Raw genomic sequence first — 19715 nt, 5'->3', positions numbered from 1 at the left:
AGAGAGAAGTTGGGATATTTCCCAACTAAATCACTCTTGACATGGTGATTGTCCCTTCTCTTTCATCGTCTGTCTTATTTACAAGTCAGGCATATTTTAACACAGAAACCAAGCCAGAGAGTTCATACCCAGATATCCTCAAGGTTGCTGAACAAAGGCTTGAACTTCAACATCTCCTTAGAATCAATTGATGGGTCTTCAGACTCCATTGTTGCTGTGTTTGGGTTTTTTTTGAGGGTATGCGGGGGAAGTCTTTTTTTTTTTTTTTTTTTGTATATCATGCAGTGTTTTATTAATTCTACTGAACTGCTATATTTATTCTTAGTTGTTTAGTTCTGCTAGAAATATGCATATGCTTGCCATGAATATGATGCAGTTAAAATAGGTCCATCTTTTCATACATATTCTCCTCATTATAGAAAATGAAAGAGCAAGGAAACATTAAGTCAAGAGAAGAAGGGGATTAGGACATGATTTCTAGCAGATCTTCAGCGTGCCTTTCACTGTCTCTTGTATTCTCACTTTGTAGGCACATAGTGTATAGTACATGAAGTACAAATGTCATCAATCTACTGTTTACAGTCTTTCTAACCTGAATGGCTAATAAGTTTAACACATTCATTTTTCAGTACAAATTAAGGCTGTCAGAATGACTCACACTTCTATATAAAGGAAGTTCTAAACATATTTAGGGGGAAATTTAGCTGTCAAAGTCAGTTAGCTTGTTGAAGTAAGAGGAATCCCATGTTTCTTTGTAACCTTTCAGAGAACATGGTATTTGGCAGATGCAGACTGGTGCAAGATAAGTGGTTTTTAAACTTGTTTGTGTATGTATGTGTGTGTGAAAGAGAGCAATTACAGACTCTGGAGAGCAATTCTGGAAAAGTTGAAGACATACTTGTTTGTCCTTTACTACAAGCGAGGACCTTTCTGTAAGTTAGTGAGATCTGAGGAAGGTTGTTTTTTTTTTTCCTTTTTTTTTCTTTTTTTTTTTTTTTCTGAATTATGTAGTTGATATACTGAAAGACACTACTTTCCCTACAGCTCTTGTCTCTCTGGTGTCCCAAGTTATAACACTACTGCTTGTTGCACTTCAAGATCATCTTTTGCTGCTAGTTTCTGAAATGTCTTATATAAATATTGCTGCTCAGAATGACATTTTCCAAGAAAAAAAAAAAAAAAAAATATATATATATATATATATAAATTATCTAGCAAAGCAAAGGTATTGTAAGATAAACATGGTTGAAAGCCAATTTTATTTTATTTTTTTCAACCAAAAAAGGCTAAAATAAAAAAGAATGCAGAAGTTCTTCATCAGTTTCTTTGCTCAACTAGCCAAGAACCTAATTTTGCATTGTTTCAATGGAAGTATTTTGAGCAGCTCCTAATGAATCCCCTCTTATCACCAGTATAACCAAAAATGTGCCACAAAAAGGCATGGGAACATGTCGCTGAAGTGAAGCCCACTATGCCACATGCAGTCCCTCCTTTCCCTTTTCAGAGATGCAGAGCTTAACACCTAGGTCCAAAATAGATGAATCCTTATGGTAAGTCTGAGTACCTGGGAAGAAGTGTGGCTGACTTTTTCCATATAGGTTGCCCTCACCTGCAGGTTACATACCTAAGCTTCTTCAATTTACAGCCTTTAGGAAACTCAGGCACGCACCTTAGGCAGCTGGATCACATAAAATAGTTGGAGTCTTTCCCTAAACGCCTAGAAGACTTAACCAGTGAAAGCATAGTTCATGCTGAGTGTGGGCCTTGTGATTTTCATTCTTGGCCTTTAAACATTTGCTTAGGAACCTGTGACCTTTTGTGGATTTCAGCCCTTGTTTAGCCATTAATGCAACATGCTCCAGCAGGCAGCTGAAGCAGCATGAGGGATGTCACTCTTTGACATTTCCTTCTTCTCAGCATCCCTTTCAAAGAAAAGAAAATTTTCAACAAAATTGTTATCACTTCAGGATCATGAGAAGATCACCTTTTAATCCAGTAGAGGATTAAAGTAAAATGCCTGTTAATGATGAGACCAATTAACCAAGTTTTTAAGGATCAAAGAAAGCTTTAACATGCCACTGTCCAGCTTATCTGTGGGCAGGTAATGCTAAACTCATCCATTACTGGAATTACTGCATTTTTAGTGAACATTTGAACTCTCCACTTCCATTCATCAATGTTAGATTAGATGGTGTCCTGAGATGGGTGACCAAAACTTCCTATTATAAAGATAATTTTCAGTTAAAATTGGAACCCAATTTTCAATGTACTTTTTGTTAAACTGTCCTTTTTCTAACTGATAGTGTTAATAAGCCAAGGAGGTACCAACAACAGGCTGTAAGAGATTGCTATTACCTAATGAAAAGAATTTTCTTTCTGAAATATTATGTTTGGTACCTTCTGGGGGGAAGGAAAAGGAAGCTCAGCGTCAGCTGAACTGTTTCAGGTCAGGCCAGTCACCATGGCAACAATTTTTTCTGATATTAGAGAGTATCACTTGGGAAGTATTGTTAATGCAATGATTTCCATATATTCACTTTAGTCTTAGTGCTTAAAGGCACTGTGTCCTTTTCTTCTGAAAAAGACTGTGGTATAATGCACAACATACAGAATATAGGGACAGAAAATTGTGCATATCAAAGAAACTGGATGGTCTCAGACAAATAGAGGCTTTGGAAAGTTTGGCTGGCAGAAACCCAGATTTAGCTACCAATAGCCTGATTGACAAGCATGGCTGTCCTGGCCCCTTTTTTCTCCAGTGACTACAGTGTAACAATATTTGTCTGCTATTTAGCTGTAAGTAGATGCACAGATGCAGAGTATTTCTGAGCAGCAGAATACTACCTTGAAGGGTGACTGTACTTGAATTGTTTCATTTCTTGTCACATTAGATTGAGCTGTGTTTAAAATATGCTGGGTTTGCTTTTAACAGTAAAGATAAATATGCAATTTGTCTACTCTCAGGGATTTTCAGTGTATAATGTCATTCTTTTCACATTTTCTTCTCTAGAGGTAGGCACATAGCTTCTAAAAGTGCTTTAAAAGAACTGCTTAAGGATGTGCTGGGTTCTTAAATGAAATCTCTTGGATTATTTGCTCTGATACCATTAGAAGTGCTGGATTCGGTGCAGGATTAGGGGTGAATCTGATGTCTACAAGGCAGAAGGTCAGAGACACTTATAAACTGCAATACAAGTATTCAGGTTTCTTCGTTGTCAGCTAAACAGATCCAAAATTCATTATAGGACCAAAGGGGCCATTACCTCTACTGAACCTGTATTCAGTCAAAAAAGTACAGTTCAATAGGTGTCATAAATACAAATCTTACACTTTTTTTTTTTTTTTTTTTATTCAGTGTACTAAAGAAATTTCTTCACCATCTACCACACTGCGAGGAGTAATGAGCCAAATTCTGATTTCACTTCCACCCATGTAAGCCCTGAGCTGGCAAAGGAGACTCCTCAGGATTTACAAGCTGGTAAAATGAGCTCAGGATACGGCCCAGTATACTGCATGAGGTAATGCTTACCTCTATAGCTGGCTGGAGGGTTTCCTTATGGACCATGGAAGAACTGCACAGCCTGTGCAGGAATCGCTGGGTGGAACTCAGCGGCCTCTCTTCTGCATGAGGTCAGACTAGATAATCAGAGTGCTCCCTTTTGGCCTGGAAACCTATGAATCTATTAAATGAAAACAAATGTTACAATTAATCAAGCTGCTTTTCCTCTGCTCTAACCCACAGGGTTAGTCATGAAAAATTGGCCTCTTAAGACACGATTCTTTATGGCCATTTTGACTGGTGTTTGGTGCAATAGTGCCATGAATTAACAACACCAGAAGTGTCAATCTTTCAGTTTCATTTTTCACACTGGTTATCTTCCATAACTGAAATCCTGAAATCCTTATTCAGTTCTGGCAGAGATGAAGCTTGAATCATGTTAGACCCGAAGAAGACATGAATAAGTGTCCCCAGCAAGGACTGGATGCAGTAAGCGTTGTTAGACTTGTAGCATCCAGCTGAAGTGCAGACATGGAAATGTCTGCCAGATGCAGCCTGCAACAGTGAGACCCTGAATAATAACAAAGGGCATATATCACACGTGGGCAGAGCTTAATGTCCTAGAATGGAAACCCTGTTGCATCATTCCTGTGGAGAGGATTGAATTATTATAATTGTGTAAGAGTAAACAGGATACATGGCATATATTTTTACCTGGGTCCCACACTCATTATATATTTGGCATGGCCATAAGCCATGCCCAATGCATGTTGCAAAACCTGAGACCCATCTGTGGGAACATGAAGTGGACAAAAATAGAGATGCCTCCATGGCACAGTTAAAAGATGACATCTTAACAACCCTACCCAATGATTAAGCTATCCTGAAAATAACTCTTCTCAGTCATTAGTTCCTCAGTGTAATTGTTTGACTTCTTTTTGTGAATAAAAAACAGGAATTTTTAAATTTATCTGAAATGTTAAGTAATTTGCCAACAGTTAAAATCATAAAAAATGTACAAGCTGCAAGAGATAAAAACTGTGGTTACAAAATGTGATCTGCATTATCACATAATTCCTTGGAAAATGGGACTTACAGAAGTGAAATTCTGCTGTATGTAATGTAGGTTGTTTATTGCTCTTGATACCATGGTTTGAGTAAGATCTTTACACTGAGAACAATCTTTTAAAACAAAGAAGTTTTCAGAGATTATTTTCAAGATAAGATATACAATGGAAAATTTTTCTTTCTCTTTTTTTGCCTCATACTTATCCATCTACCACCCTGTGCTATTTTCAATCACCATAATGGAATAAGAGACAAGAAACTTTCAGTTTTTCTGTGAGAAAAATAGAAAATAGCAGTGCATAAAGTTAGTTGAATATGAAAAAAAAATAATGTATTATGTCATGTTTAAATGTGTTACAGTTACCTTTTGCTGTTAGTCCTTGGGCATAGACATGTGAAGTACCAAACAAGCTGGTAGAATATGACCTGACAATTCAGCAGGGTGAGTTTGAAATGGCAATGTCTCCTGTGATTATCAACACTAGGAATGATTGATGCAGGCTTTCCTACCAGGTTAAATAAAACCTTTTAATACAGCTGTCATCTAAATGAACATATCATTATATGGATGATTCAGAGAAATTTAGCTTTTGTATTGAAGTGATTTCATGTATTGTACCCTATTATGCATGACAAAAGGCAGTGCTTTGGTGCCCACATATAACCTTCTTGCGATTTTTTCAGGTGTCATTGGATGTCTGAGACAACCACATCAGGCTGGCAGATATGACCTGCCTCTTCTGAAGATAAAGCTGGAGGCCAGCCAGGAAACTGTAAAGCAGCTACCATGGCACTAGGCATCAATAGTTAGTCAGCTGAACTGAGCCTGAGGCGTCCAAGTTCTCGCTGTATTTAGCAGAGATCTACTCGGTACAGTCACCAGAGTCTGGAGGGTGATTCAAGTTGCCTTACGATAGACAGCTAGTGGCTAAGCAGCCAAGTTGCTCACTAGATTTCGATGAGTGCATTAACTAGATCTCCACTAACTCTAATGTGAGTCTAGATACCTAGCTTGCGTGTAGATGGGTATACGTGGGCACATGGAGTGTCCTAATCTCAAATGGATTCCTAAGCCTAGGGCTCAACACAGCTGCCTAAACATTTAGTGTTGTTTCAGACAACCAAGACATCTAACCACTTTTCAAGGAAAGTAAGGGTCTACTGTACATTCTGCATTACAATTCTGATTGTTAAGGGATGTTTTAGACATGTTTTGGCATATCATCTGTCACTAAGAGGATAAATTCAGACAACTGAATTAGAGTCCGTAACTCCTTCCCTTCCTTCCATAAAGCCTTCAGCATGTGCCCCTGCATTCCAGATTGCAACGACCCCAGCCTCTAATAAGAGCTAAGCATGCTTAAGGTAATATTGTATGCAGAAATGGACAATTAATTAACCAACTGCACATCCAGTCTGGATGTTGGGAAAACTCAACTCACTGGAGCCTTTAGCCAACGGCAGTCTCCATCCTCCCTGTCTCATCATCCATCACCACACTCATTTAGTGCCTTTTTAAATCTTTCCTGCCCATGACTGCATTTACAAAATAGATTATCAGGGGCAACCAACCTCAGACTGCCCAGAAGAGGGTCAGATTAATAACTGGGAGGGGGTGCTCCCAAACTGTCAAGGGCAATCAGAATTAATGCTTGACAGGAAATAAAACCAAGCAGATGAAAGCCAAGAAACTGGGGACTTCCCTAAGGGATGATGAAAACACTTTAGAATAATGGCCCAATTATTTAATTCTGAATTTCAGTGAAAATCCTATAAAAGTAGTTAAAACACCCCCATTAGCACTAAATGAGCTCATCTTGATTAATGTTATTAAAACAATTGCCAAAGGGTTTAGTAATGATTAAGTCTTTTATCTCAGGTGATAAATTCTTAACATTCTAGATACATTAGTATAAAGCATAAAAATAAAAGTTTATTTTAATTTTGATTTTTCTAATTCATCATCTTCTTTCTTCACCTCTCCAACAGATCCAGCAACATGTGCACATTTCCACCCTAATCTTAGTGAACGCTAACACAAGAAAATTATGCAATAATATTCCCATTGTTTCAGTTGGGTGCTTAGGTGCTTCAACCTGTTCTGCCCACTAACTTTAGGCACTATTCAAGGAACCAAATTAGAAGATTAATCTTGCTAATGACTCTTAACAGTTAACTGTGTGGGATGGGATAGTCTGACCCACAATCTGCCTGCATCTGTCTCTTTGTACTGATCTACCCTGGACACCTTAATCAGATGCCTATATTTAGGTGGATGAATCTCAATCTTCAAACCCTGCGTAGGCACACAATTAGAGTAAAAATCTGAACCCAACTGAAGCCATTAAAAAGACTCCTATTGACTTCAATGCTGAATTTGTGTAGACTTACTGGTTACTGAGAATTGTGTTTGATAGTTTTCTCATACATCCCACAGTGTCCTGGTCTTTCCCTCTCAGGGGTCTCAGAAGAACAAAACTAAAACAAAGCATGGGTTTTTGTCTGGGAATACAGTTGAAGACACAGCCGCAGTCTGTCTTCCTCTGCCAGTGATACTTATGGTCCATGGCAGAGGAAACCATCCTATCATCCTGCAGTAGCTGTGCTGTCCCTGTTGAGTGTGACAGCCAGTGAAACTCCAGTTGCACTGTCTGTAGGAGCTGAAGTCCCTGTCTTTAATAACTCCAAGTGCTCAGCACCTTGGTGTGTAAGTGTCTTTTGCTGAGAATCAAAAGAAAAAACTGTGAGCTTTTATTTGCATGGATCGATTCCCAGAGTTCGCAACAAATCAACATCTTTGTAGAATTTCAGGAGTTTTAATTTGTTACTCATATGTGTGGGTGCATGTGCTAAACCCCTTCCTTCCCTCCATCCTAATGCTGAGTGCATATTGACATCACTCAACCGATGCTGGGTAAGTTTTGTTGTCCTTCATGCTCAAAAGATGCAGTGTGCATGTCATAATATATCTAGAGAAAAGATCCTCAGAGTCCTTAGTAACTTATCCCGAGTTCCTGTGAGATGTCAGCAGGCATTTTCCATGAGTCAGGGCTGAGAGCACACTATGACTTGGAAGTACTCAGGCTGTGTTGCACTGAGAAAGACAGGAGGCTGCTTTTCCTTATCTTCTCTGCTACAGGCTCCTCTGGCTGCATAAGGGCACTCTGAGGTTTGCTCTTTAACAGGCACAAAATGAATGTTTGAGGAGCTTTCCTCTCCTGTGCAGTCACATGAGCCGTAGTCCTTATCTCTAAGCATACAGATAGTTCTGTTAGAGCCGCTGGAGACAGGAACCACCCAAAAGAGACGACATGCAGACAGCACCATTGCCCTTCTTACTGCTCTTTGCCAAGTGGCATCTCCTCCTCCCGAGGGTATTGAGAGTATCATGTCTGTATGGCAAGATCTGAGGATCTCCTGTCCTCAGATGGGCAGAACAGAGCCACAGATAACTTGTGAAAAGCATGGGAATTGCAGACACCAACTACAAACCCAGCATCCATGTGTGGGCATGTGGCAAAGCTTGTATGGGCACAACTGAGCTGTTCCAGCTGGTTACGGCACAACTGCATGGATCCCCATCACACCTCTACAACACATTGTAGGCCATCCAAAACCCTGCAGACATCCTTATTTCTTTGTGCTGTTCATAAGTCCCACACAGGGCAATCCACCATGTCTGGATACAAAAACACACAGGATAAGGTTGCTCCTAGCAACTCCATTTAGCAGCACCAAGCAATGTTACAGTGGAAAGAGAAAAAAGTGACTTCTATCCTGTTAGGTCTCTTGGCAAACCTGCTTCCACATATTGTTATCAAGCTATTAGTGATGCTGACAAAGAGCTCACTTGATCTGAAATGACCTTTGCTCAAAGGAGGTTTTGACGTTGGTTGCGTGCCTGTAGATGGAACAGCCCTTGGATTGTATAAAGGTAAGTGTCAAATAAATCTAAGCCTGTAAATGCAGGCCTTGGTCTACGAGAAATAATTACACCAAGGGATTTCATGAAATCGAAGTAAAACCAAACGAGTTCCAATTACTTTCTCCGAATCAAGTAACTTAAAAAAAAAAAAATCCCCACAAGTTGCATAAAACCTCTGGTTCTTCATTTCCTGACATTTCTTTGACAACTTGAAAGATCTGATGAAATCTCTGGAAATGTATAAAGCATGAAATGTCCTCAAATTTCACAGATCTTTTCCTTTCATCTCACTCCTTGCAACATGTAGCCATTATCAGATAGCAGTTTGCAATTTGCTTGTCTTCACCAAAGCTTTTGCAAAATGTCCTTATTTGCTGCTGCTGAGGAAAAAAAAAAAAAAAAAAAAAAAAAAAAAAAAAAAACTAAATCTTGAAGTTTCAACTGTTTCTCCCTATGTATCAATAATCTGGCAGCATGTGGATCCTTGCATCTTTCTGGAAAATATCTCCTACTTTGTTAAGTTCACAAGCTTTGCCTCCTAAGGAGTCATCTGGCCTCTGAATTTATTTCTCTCTGGCTTTATTTATGCTCCTACCAAATTCCAGACATTTTTATCTTTGTCAACGAGGATCTACCTTACATCTTCTCTCTCCCACCAGGTCCCAGTCCAGTTTCTCCTCCCCAGGAATGGTTTTCTTTTATCCAAAATAAAGATGAACAGGCCTACAGATGAATCCTGCATAGCCTACAGGAGTCTGTCCAGCCCTATCCATAGTAGCAGACTGAGCAGAGCCAGGACACAGTCACAGACCCCCATCATCTGAACTGATAAATACTTACAGCAGTGCCAGGAACATTTCCGAACCTATCCAGTGTCACAGCCAGCAACCTCCCATCAGTTCCTGGGCACTTCTAGAGAGGTTGCATAGTGCAAGGGCTAGACTAGACCAGGAACTACTTGCTAGCCAGATTTGATGCAGCTGCCATGTCTTGAAGGCAAAGAGATTTTAACAGCATGGACATTGCCAGATGGTTTCAGGCAGAGAACAAGACCTGGCACCATTCAGGGCAGACATACTGCTGGGCTCCCAGCACTCCTCTCCCAGAACCTCTTCCCTGCTGCATTTGTGCAACCAAAAGCAGAAATAAATAATAGTAATAATAAAAAAAAGGGGGGGGGGGGGGAGGGAAGGGAGGAGGAATAAAAAAAGAAAAAAAGGCACGTACTTGTTAATCAGCCCTGACCACTGAACGTGTCTGCCTGCTTCTGAAGGACATGTCTGCCCACATGAACAAGCCCATGAACATTGTTTGCACATGTGGGTGTTCCTCTTTTGATTTTACTCTGCCAGGGGTTTTGCTGACCCTTCCTCCATATCCAGACACTCCCCACATCAACAAAATACCATTCAGTGTGGCTGGTTAGATTGTGCTGAGTGACTACTGCTACTTAGGTGCTGCTAAATTCCCATTGAGAAGTAATGCTGAATTTGGCTGTAGGTGTTTTTCCCCAATTAAAACTAGAAGGTCTGTGTTTTGTGAATGATGGGGGGGGAGGGGGGAGTGTGAAAAAATAGAAGAGCCCCATTCAGTTGCACGAGCTTCATGAGCAATTAATAACTCAGAGGGGGAAAAAAATCATGAACCAAATCATAGGAAATGGCAGCGGAGCTGCAAAGATGACATCATAGTTTATTGGAATTATTTAAACATCTTAGACATATGTGCAAAGCTCAGTGGAGAACTCCAGTGCTACATGCCAGTGAAAATCAGCTTTTCATTCAGGATCAAATCTAATATCCTCCTGGCTTCGCACTGGAGTGCTTTACTCATCTTTTTATACATGGCATCTAAATAAAGCCTCTGTGACAATTAGCTGCACCGAAACAACCTTGGGTATCACATGATGATGCATATGCTTTAGCTGATGTGCATCCGGAGAGAAAGCTAACCAGAACCACAGGATATTTCAGACCTCGGGGGGAGGGAAGTGAGCAACTCTGCTGTGGAAAGTAGCTGGAAGTTATCCAGCTTCCCCAGGCCAGTCAGTCATGAATATCCTGCTTTGGCCACAGAGGGGTTGTGGAGGAAGCAGGCTCACAACAATTGGGAAAGGTTTGTAACCACAGGAGTCAAATGAATGAAGCCAAGAGGCCGCCAAGTGATGCAATTCATGGAAAAAAAAAAAAAAGGAAAGAAAGAAAAAAGGAAAAAAAAAAAAAAAAACTCTACAGCTCCTACACAGGAGCATTCATCATTCACTGTGACCTTCCAGGAATGTGCTGACAGACACAAACCGTTTTGTGTGACATTGTGCCAGTGAACTGGAATGACTGCTGCTTGCAGCATTGTTTCCTAACAGCAGGGCACCATCTTCTGGAGGCTGCAAAGACTGTCCCAGTTGCTTCTTGAGCAGCACTGGATGGGCTGGAGGGGGGTGAGAATGATGCACCAGCCCTTTGAAAACAATTTAGGATCTAAAAAAAAAAATACTGTTCAGACTTCCTATTAAAACCGGGTGCTGCCTCAATTAGACACAGGGGCCTGAATGGCAGAGAGGGGTGTCTGAAGGAGGTGGTGCTGCACTGGGGCAGGATGGAGCTCGGGGAGATATTTCAAGAACATCAAATCTGCAGGGTTGACTAGCAGATACCATTGTGCTGCTCATAGGAACAGCCATGGCTGGACAGACAGAGTGACAAAATGACAGTATGACAGAATGATATAACCACAGAATCAAAGAATCACAGAATGGCTCAGGTTGGGCATGACCTTTGAAGGTCATCTGGTCCAACCCCTGCTCAAACAGGGACACCTAGAGCAGGTTGCCCTGGACCACGTCCAGGTGGCTTTTGAAGATTTCCAAAGAGGGAGACTCTAAAACCTCTCTGGGCAACCAGGACTCCTAGGTCTTTTCTCCAGAGCTGCTTTCCAGCTGGGTGTCCCCAGCATGTCCTGGTCCCTGGGGTTTCTCCTCCCCAAGTGCAGGACTTCACACTTTTCCTCATTGAACTTTTTGAGATTCTGGTCATCCCACCTCTCTGGGCTCTCACTGTCCCTCTGGATGGCTGCACAGCCCTCTGGTGAATCAACCACTCAGTTTAATATCATCCACGAATTTACCGAGGGTGCACTCTACCCATCATCCAGCTCATTAATGAAGATGTTAAACAGGACTGGACCCAGCATTGACCCCTGGGGTGCTTCACTTGCTACTGGCCTCTAACTAGACTTTGTGCCACTGACCACTGCCCTCTGGGTGTGTCCCACCAGGGTCCTTGGACTTGCAAATGTCCAGGTTGCTCAAGTATTCCCTGACCTGATGCTCTCCCACCAAAGGTACATCTTCCTTGCTCCAGACTTTCAGCCTAGTCTCTGGGACCTAGGATTCCTGAAGGCCAGTCTTGCTGGTAGAAACTGAGGCAAAACGGACCTTCAGCAATCTCCAGGCACAGAAGGAGAAAACAGCAGGCATTACAAAGAGAACAAAGTACATTTCTGATTTCTGTTTGATTATACTGTATTTTCCAGAGACTAAGAAATATTTTTGAATTTTCTGGTCCAAAAGGAGATCGATTTGAACCACCACCTCCAGATTTGCTGGTAAACTGGTATCTCACCAGACTGGCTGGTGCTGACAGCAGTAAACTGGTATCTCGTTATGTTGCCAGGACTTGATATCAGTTACATTTTCCTAGGTAATTTCAGAGTAAAATACATTTTAACTTTAGGTGTATTTTATGAGAAAGAAACGTGGTTTATATATTGGATGCAGGCATCCATGCATTTTATGACTTACACTGAAATTTACTAAAGAAATCAGAGGCATGAGGACACTGTTTCCCATTGATGTGATCATTAACCTCTTTAGGCTGCTTTGGATATTCCACATTTTATTTCTGCTCCTAGAGCTGTGCAGTGCTGTGTCTGCACAGCTGAGGCACCTCCCGGGAACATCCCACAAACCTGCACCCTGCTCATGGCCACCCGCCAGGGAAGACTGCTGAAAGCAGAGGGAAGGCACAGATTGGGTGACTGACATTTCCACAAGTTTTTATTGTAGGAAAGCACTGAGGGTGACCCCCAACATGGCCCTATGCCATGAAAACACAATCAGCACTGTACAACATGTGGAGGCATGTAGACATTCCTCTAAAACTGGTAGCCAAGTAAACATGAGAACATCTGCGAGTCTTAGTTTGTGTCATGAAGGTCAGCCCCCAGAGCTGTCTGCAAGAAACAACTCAGAAATGTTATCAAAAACACTCTGCCAGCAAAAGTGTTGCAGGAGGGGACATGATTGCAGTGGCAGGCATGTTCCCTTCAGCTGCACCTCAGCTCGGGAACTTTGCTGCCCTGGGGTTTGCCAGTGTGTCTGTAACAGCAAGAAGTTTACAAACACTGCACTGCCAGGGCAAGCCCTGCTTCTGGGTAATATCCAGTTTAGAGGTCATATCCTTTTCATTTCCCTATAAGCTAGGTAAACTTTATTCCTTGGTGATGAGCCAGGCAACAGACTGTGGGTTTGGTTTTGCCTCCAGTGCTGTCTCTCAGACCCTCTTTGTCCTCTCTCTCCTACCCACTCCAGGCACTAGCTCAGTGCATATGCCCAGGTATAAGTAGTGTGGATTTCACCCTGTCCTGTGCAATGTTGTTGTCCAAACTCTTGGACTCTGTTCCATTTTATACCTGCAAACTCACAAGTCCCAAGCCCTTTGATGTCTGAGATACGTCTTGCTATTCTGCTCATTGAAAAACAGAAGTCACACAGTTTATCTGAAGAGCAATGCCATAGGTACTCTAAACAGAAGTTTCTGGGCACTTGGGCACATCTCCAGCTGGCCACATTGCTGCTCAGCAGCAGCAGAAGCTCAGAACAGACAGGTTTCCTCACCCTCTTCCTCTATTGCCTTTCCTGAAACCCTTCCAGCTCAACACACTGTGTAAAGGGAGAGGGCATTATTCTGCCCTGGGTACCTTGCTGATGACTTCTGCTGCCAGGCTGGCAATTCAGAGGATTTCTTCTTGAGTGGCCCTGGGGCTCCACAGCCCACTCAGGGGGAGAGGGCCTGCTCAACAGGAGGGATGGATGTGGGTATTGATCTCCTGGAGATCCTGACCATGTCTGGGGTTGCACACTCATGGATTCCCATGTGTATGGCTGGCTTTTAACACTGCAGCTTGGAACAGGCTCATGTGAAGAATAAGAAATAAAATAAGCAGGTACAATAAAAGGTGCAAGGGGCTGCTGGTTCCACTGTGTCCTCCAAAAAGCTGGTGGGTCACCTGGCCACAGCCAAGGAGAGGACACACTTGGGTGACATGAAGACAGAGGCTGGGAAGGTAAGGAGCTGATACAGGCATGAATGTAGGATTGCTCTCTAGGTTCAGAAAGGTGGTACATGGTGCAGCAGTCAGAGGAAATAACATACACTACAACTCTTTAATAAAAAGAGAGTAGAAGATGCCAAAGATGAACTCTTCTGTCCTTGCCTGGAGCAAGGGTGACTTCACCATCCAGATGGTGAAGTGGTCAATCGGGAAGAGAGAAAGGATTCCCAGCATTTGTGTGTGACACTCACTGTAAAACTGGGTGCTCGGTGATGCCCTGCTAGCTTTAGGCAAGTGCTTTGTTTTCACACTTCACCTCTCACAAAATCACACATACTCCATTTCTCAGTCCAGTTGGAACACTCGGTCTCCCATTGCTGCCTTCCACTGAGGTCACAAGGCTGTTCCCATGCCCCTTGTTAGCTTGTTTCTTTGCAGCCTCTTCTGGGAATGGCTATCTAGGTGCCCTGTGCATCTGGGATCAATCCAGGGCAAGTGCCTTGCACCCGGCGTGCCTCCTATCAGACCGGCTGGGAACAGTTCCCAGGGACTGCCTCAATAATTGCCCAGTGGTATCTTCAAGTGTTTATTGGAAAATGGGGAGACAATCAAAGCAAACCTGTAGGGAAGCATAAAAAGATCAGATCTAATCTAAGCTGTGGGTAACAGCCCAGCTAGACAGAGTAAAAGCTTCCAGTTACAATCCGTTTAAGAGACTAACTTCCTCCTATTCTGCTCTTGATGCAATAGCCGATTTTATGAGATAATCAGACAGAACTCTCCAGTTATCTAGGGGAAGACTTTACCTCCCAGTGAGCACTGAAATGCTAAGCCCACCTGATGTCAAATGGCATAATTTAGCTGGTGGCAGTTTGCACCAGTAGATATCAAAGAAAGATGTGACTCGGTAACTGCAAAGGCAACGATAGTGAAATGTAATACCTGTCCACTACATAATTGTGGGTTGTGGCAGCATAGCGCCAGGAAGTCTATTAAATAAAGAGTATTACAGGGACTTTCATCCCTAGGTATCCCAAACCTTTTGTGCTTGCTACATCCCGTGAATCATTCCTCCCTGTATAAAGACAACCGACTTGTCTCTACCTTTCCAAAGCAAAGGCTGAATTGCCAGCTTGTACAGCACCAAACACTTCATTGATTTATACTGAAGATGTAGAAAACTGACAAAACACTCTTTAAAAACAAGATTATGGACATTACAATTTATCAGAAAGCAGGGAAACACCACCATAGTAAGGAAATGAGCACAAGGTATTCTTTATCATAAAATCCAAGCACATTGCATTCAGTAATTGCTAGTTACTTTTTTTTTTTCTGAGTCTACACATTGGAACATGGAAAACTGGGCATGGAGAGGTTTTTAAGAAGGAAATTGCATCTTAGATTTTAATACATTTCCAGAACTTCCAAGCTTTTCAAGAAGTACTGATGAATTAGAGGATCTCAGTCCTGAGAGCTGAATTTAAAAGACCATAAATGGACTTAAATTTCAGATGATGGGTGCTCTGCCATTCTGAAATTCAGGCCTTATTACAATGTTTCCAGTTAGGCACCCAAAGTCATTAGTCACTTCTGAAAACCTTGGCATAGAGTAAAAGAGAAAATCTCCAACTGAGCTAACATCCTTCATGTACAGTCTCGTAAAACAAAAACTAGAAAAAATGTCCCAAAGCCCATGAGTGAGTCAGTCTCATTCATTGTGGCCATAGTAAGCTGTAAATTATTTTTATTTAATAATAGCTAATACCTGTTTTTTATACATTTTTTTTTTTTAATCAGTGGGCTATAAGTGAATTATAATCTTTAAATGCAGCATCGTGGAGCCGTTACTACAAGAATTTAGTTAGCATAGACAGAGCATCATAGCAAAAGAATCCAGCTAAACAAAATATATACTAAAATATTTGCTCCTTAAAAGACAATGGGAAATTTTAAGCAGGGAAAAATTTGGATGCCTTTCTCACATATTATTTTTCAGAGTGTATTTCTCAGTCAGATCAAAGTCAGTTGTGTTGTTTTTCCTTTCTTGTTCCTTTTGGTTTCTCCTGCCAAGCCTAAGGCAAGGCAGTGGTACTGCAAATCCCAGCATCAGGTTTTCTGTCCTGTTCTTCAGAGCAAAAAGCCAGGAGTAAGCATGTGTTTGCACGGTGTCCCCTAGGATTGCTTGCAGAGCTGCTGCTTAGGCATCTGCCCATGGCTGTACCTGCACCAGTCACCTGGCCCAAAAGCCACAACAATCGACTCAACAATCAGTGGGTCAAAATTATCCCCAACACCACTCCTCTCGTCTTGGGGTACTTAACCATTCTGGGGTACCAGCCACCTGGATGTGGTGCTGGGCACCTTGCTCTGGGTGGCCCTACTGGAGCTGGGAGTGGGCCAGGGGCCTCCTCAGGTCCCTGTCCACCTTGGCCGTGCTATGATTCTGCAGTTTTGTATTATGCCAGCATTGTATTCCAGCTGGCCAGGCCTGTTTTAACATGGAGCTAACCCCTGTCAGCCAACCTACTGCACGCATGCACAGACCTGATCAAGTAGAGGAGCCATTTGGCAGATAGGGCTGGATTTTTCAGATTCAAAAGTTTCAGCCTTGAATAGCCAGCAAGCACCAGTGCTCAGCTTTGAAGCAGAAAACCAAAGCTCTGCTGATTGCTTGAGAAGGTCCATGTTTCATGTAGTGCAGCAGGCCTGTGCCAGAGCCATCAGCCTGCAGCTTAGATAAGCCCCAAATTAAGCCTACGCTGAGCTGAGCTCCACTTGTCTCACCACAAAATTTTTGTTGTCTGGGGACAAGCAAGAATGCTCTTACATGGGACTGAAAATATGCGCAAAGCCAGCCTAGAGCTGCACATGGAGCCACTCATCTGGCGCCTAGATGAGGACCTTGCAAAGGTCATTTGCAGCATTTTTATAAGTGATACTATACTTCTTTTTTTTTTTTTCTGCACAACCCCCTTCCATTGTTGCTGCTAGCTAAAACTGGTTGCTCTACTAGGCTGAAGGTTGATTTAGGTGTGGCAAAGCCTGCAGCTTTAAAGAATAAATAAGGTTGTTGTGAAATCTTTGCAGGAAGCATTGGTGCCACAATCATTTTGTTCCTACCACAACCCTACAGCCTAGCCTGCTGACAAAAGAGAAGTGGGTGAGCATACAGACAGAGTCAGGCCTAATGAAACCCCATCTCAGAGTCAATTTTTAGTAAAAATTGCAATCACTGCATTATTTTCAGGAATGGCTGATGGTATTATCTGCAGTAATCCACATCAAATGTTTTATTTTCAAAGGGAGTTTATAGAAATCCAGATTAGCCAAAACTCTACCTCCGTGTATGTCACCAGTCCATTTTCAGAATGTCATCCATGGGGCAGCACTCATGTAGCTGAATTTTAATAAACAGTGTGAGCCCTTCCAATTTGTATATTGGCTAATGGTTTCAAATCCAGGCTGAGGTTATACCATGTTATCCCCTTGCACAAAACTATGTCGACAGCAGTGCTCTGGACACCTCACAGGTTTTCAGTATTCAGTGGGTGCCAGAAGTGCTCAGAGCTTCTGTAAATTAACCTGCACCTAACAGGGGGGCTGGGAACACATTGGCACAGGCTTGCTCATGAGCCATGGCCCTTTCGTCTCCCCACCCTGCTTACGTGCTGCTGCCCGCAGCTATTCATTTTCTTCTTGGCGGTCGGGGTTTGGAAGGGCTCTGACACATAACTGCATTGTTGTCACTTAGCAACCTTTGCTGTATTTCCTAAATGAAGTGTTTTATAGAGGAATTCATCTAAGTTGGGAATTTATAACCAAACCAAAGTCTTTTCCCTCTGTCACCAGATAATTAAAGTACAATAATTAAAATTTAAAATAAACCCGTGAGGGCTATTTCTCACTGATAGAAATAGAAACTAGGAAAAACTGATCTAAGGTCTTGCTGCCAGTTACTGAGATTGCGTTTACCTAATTTTTAACCTCTTGTCTGCTCGTTGTAAAAGGCTGCTGCTGAGCTGGGGCTCGCCTGGAACGTCTCGGATATCACCTCTTGCCAGAGGCTCTGTAAAGTCCTAGCTGGAGTTTAGCAGAGTCAGAACAATTTTAGTGGGAGATGTGATTGTTTCCTAATTTATGTACACCAGTTTAGGCGGGATCAATTTCAGCATTAAGGCTTACTCCTCTTTTTAATGTAAATCATAACAATTAAATATTATGAAGTATAAATGAGAAGGTTTGAACTAGCATAAATGCACAGGAGACATTTGAATTTAACAATGCACAAATAGGTAATTCAACAATATTTTCCACATGCACCAATCCTTGATTTTTACAGAATACGTCCCAGTAGGCCTGAATGGTTGACAATGTCTATCAGAGCACAGTCCTATGCTGAGCAGATTAAGGGTGACAGTGATCTCGGTACACTTCCTGACCCTCTCTGCCAGCAACCAGTCCAGCTCTGGCTGCTACTCCCTTGGCTGAAGGGGACAATTGGGGGTGGGAAGGGAAACTGAGGCAGGGCTGCATATGGCTGAAGACACCTTGTACATTGGGGTAGGCAGCAAGGACAGCCTCCAGAGGACTATGGATGCTGGATACTCAAACCAAGACATTAATGCTTAAGTCCATCAGCAAGGGTCCAAGAGCTGGCTACAACTGCATGGGCAAGGCACACGGAGGCTGGGAACCAGAAAGCCATGGTGAACCTTGTATTGGGTTCTGCTGCCCTGAGGAAAAGACCAGAAGAGCAGTGGCCATCAGCAGCAAAGTCCCAAGAACCATGCTAAGCTGCCAGCATGGAGAGCATGCACATGAAGTTGCCCAGTTTGATGGAGCAGACACTCCCTGTCTGTGGGATGGGTGGCACAACCACAGGCCCTGCAGAGAGGCCAGCCTATGGTCTATATATATGGGGACAGGTGCTGGTGAGCTCAGTGTCGCTGCCCTCCCAGGAACCAAACATGATACTGGTGTAGAGTGGAAGGAAAACGTGGGTGAAGGAGACACGGCCCACCAGGACATGGCCCACCAGGACAGGACTCACCAGGATGGGGACCACCAGAATGTGGCCCAACAGGACATGGCCCACCAGGATAGGGCCCATCAGGACAGGCCCCACGAGGAAAGGGCACAAGTCCTACTCAGCTCTCTAGGAGAGGGTCTGCAATGCTTCCCTGAGAACCCCACTGGTGGCACCGAGCAGGCAACAGAGGTGTGTCACTCTCTTCGAGTGGCTTTTTTTTCCCACAAGATAGCACTAAAAAAGGAAATGAGAAGTGGCTTCCTTCATGGCTGAGATTCACTCTGGAGGGCTGCTTCTTGCTTGCCACTCTCCTCCTATGTTGCAACACAGGAAATTTGCTTCTGCAAACACCTGGTGTTGTTTCAAACAGCCAGATGGTCCTAACCTCAGTCTGCTGTAATTGATGGCCTACTTGTCTAACCCTGTAACTATCTCTCACTTTAGGCACAGATGCTGCATCTCTCTAAATACCGTTCCACATTAAAACATCCTACCTTCCTGTTTCACATATCAATCAATGCAGCAATTCTTACAGAAACCAGCAATGGCTTGTGTAAACCAGGAGACAGTGGGTGTAAGCAAGCAGAGATAAAATTATGCAGGCTTAAATTACGAATTGGATGTGTGGTTGAAGGATTTAGACTCACATTGCAAAATTAGCTGGGACATAACCAGCAAGCAAACAAACATCATGTGGTGACCCCAGAGCAAATCTGCTAGTCAATTGGACTTAGCCCACAAAAGCCAGGCTGCCCTGGTATATGCCATGCTCTGTCACGATGACATATGTTCATTTGGTGTTTCTATGCGTCATGCAGACTCTCTGCCCATTTCCAGCACATCCAAATAGCCTTATGCAA

General features: G+C 42.7%; 1 long non-coding RNA gene across 1 annotated transcript; it reads left to right on the top strand.

Moving 5' to 3' along the window:
* Window positions 1–3359: 3359 nt before the first annotated feature.
* On the top strand, window positions 3360–6889 carry LOC106019522 (uncharacterized). Its single transcript, XR_001194406.4, has 3 exons — window positions 3360–3518; window positions 4928–5009; window positions 5252–6889. It is a non-coding gene; the product is annotated as an uncharacterized lncRNA (long non-coding RNA).
* Window positions 6890–19715: the final 12826 nt, after the last annotated feature.

This window comes from Anas platyrhynchos, chromosome 3, assembly GCF_047663525.1.
Source record: "Anas platyrhynchos isolate ZD024472 breed Pekin duck chromosome 3, IASCAAS_PekinDuck_T2T, whole genome shotgun sequence".
Classification (NCBI taxonomy): domain Eukaryota; kingdom Metazoa; phylum Chordata; class Aves; order Anseriformes; family Anatidae; genus Anas; species Anas platyrhynchos.
The sequence above is the reverse complement of the archived record's forward strand: the minus strand, read 5'-3'. Positions and strand labels throughout refer to the sequence as shown.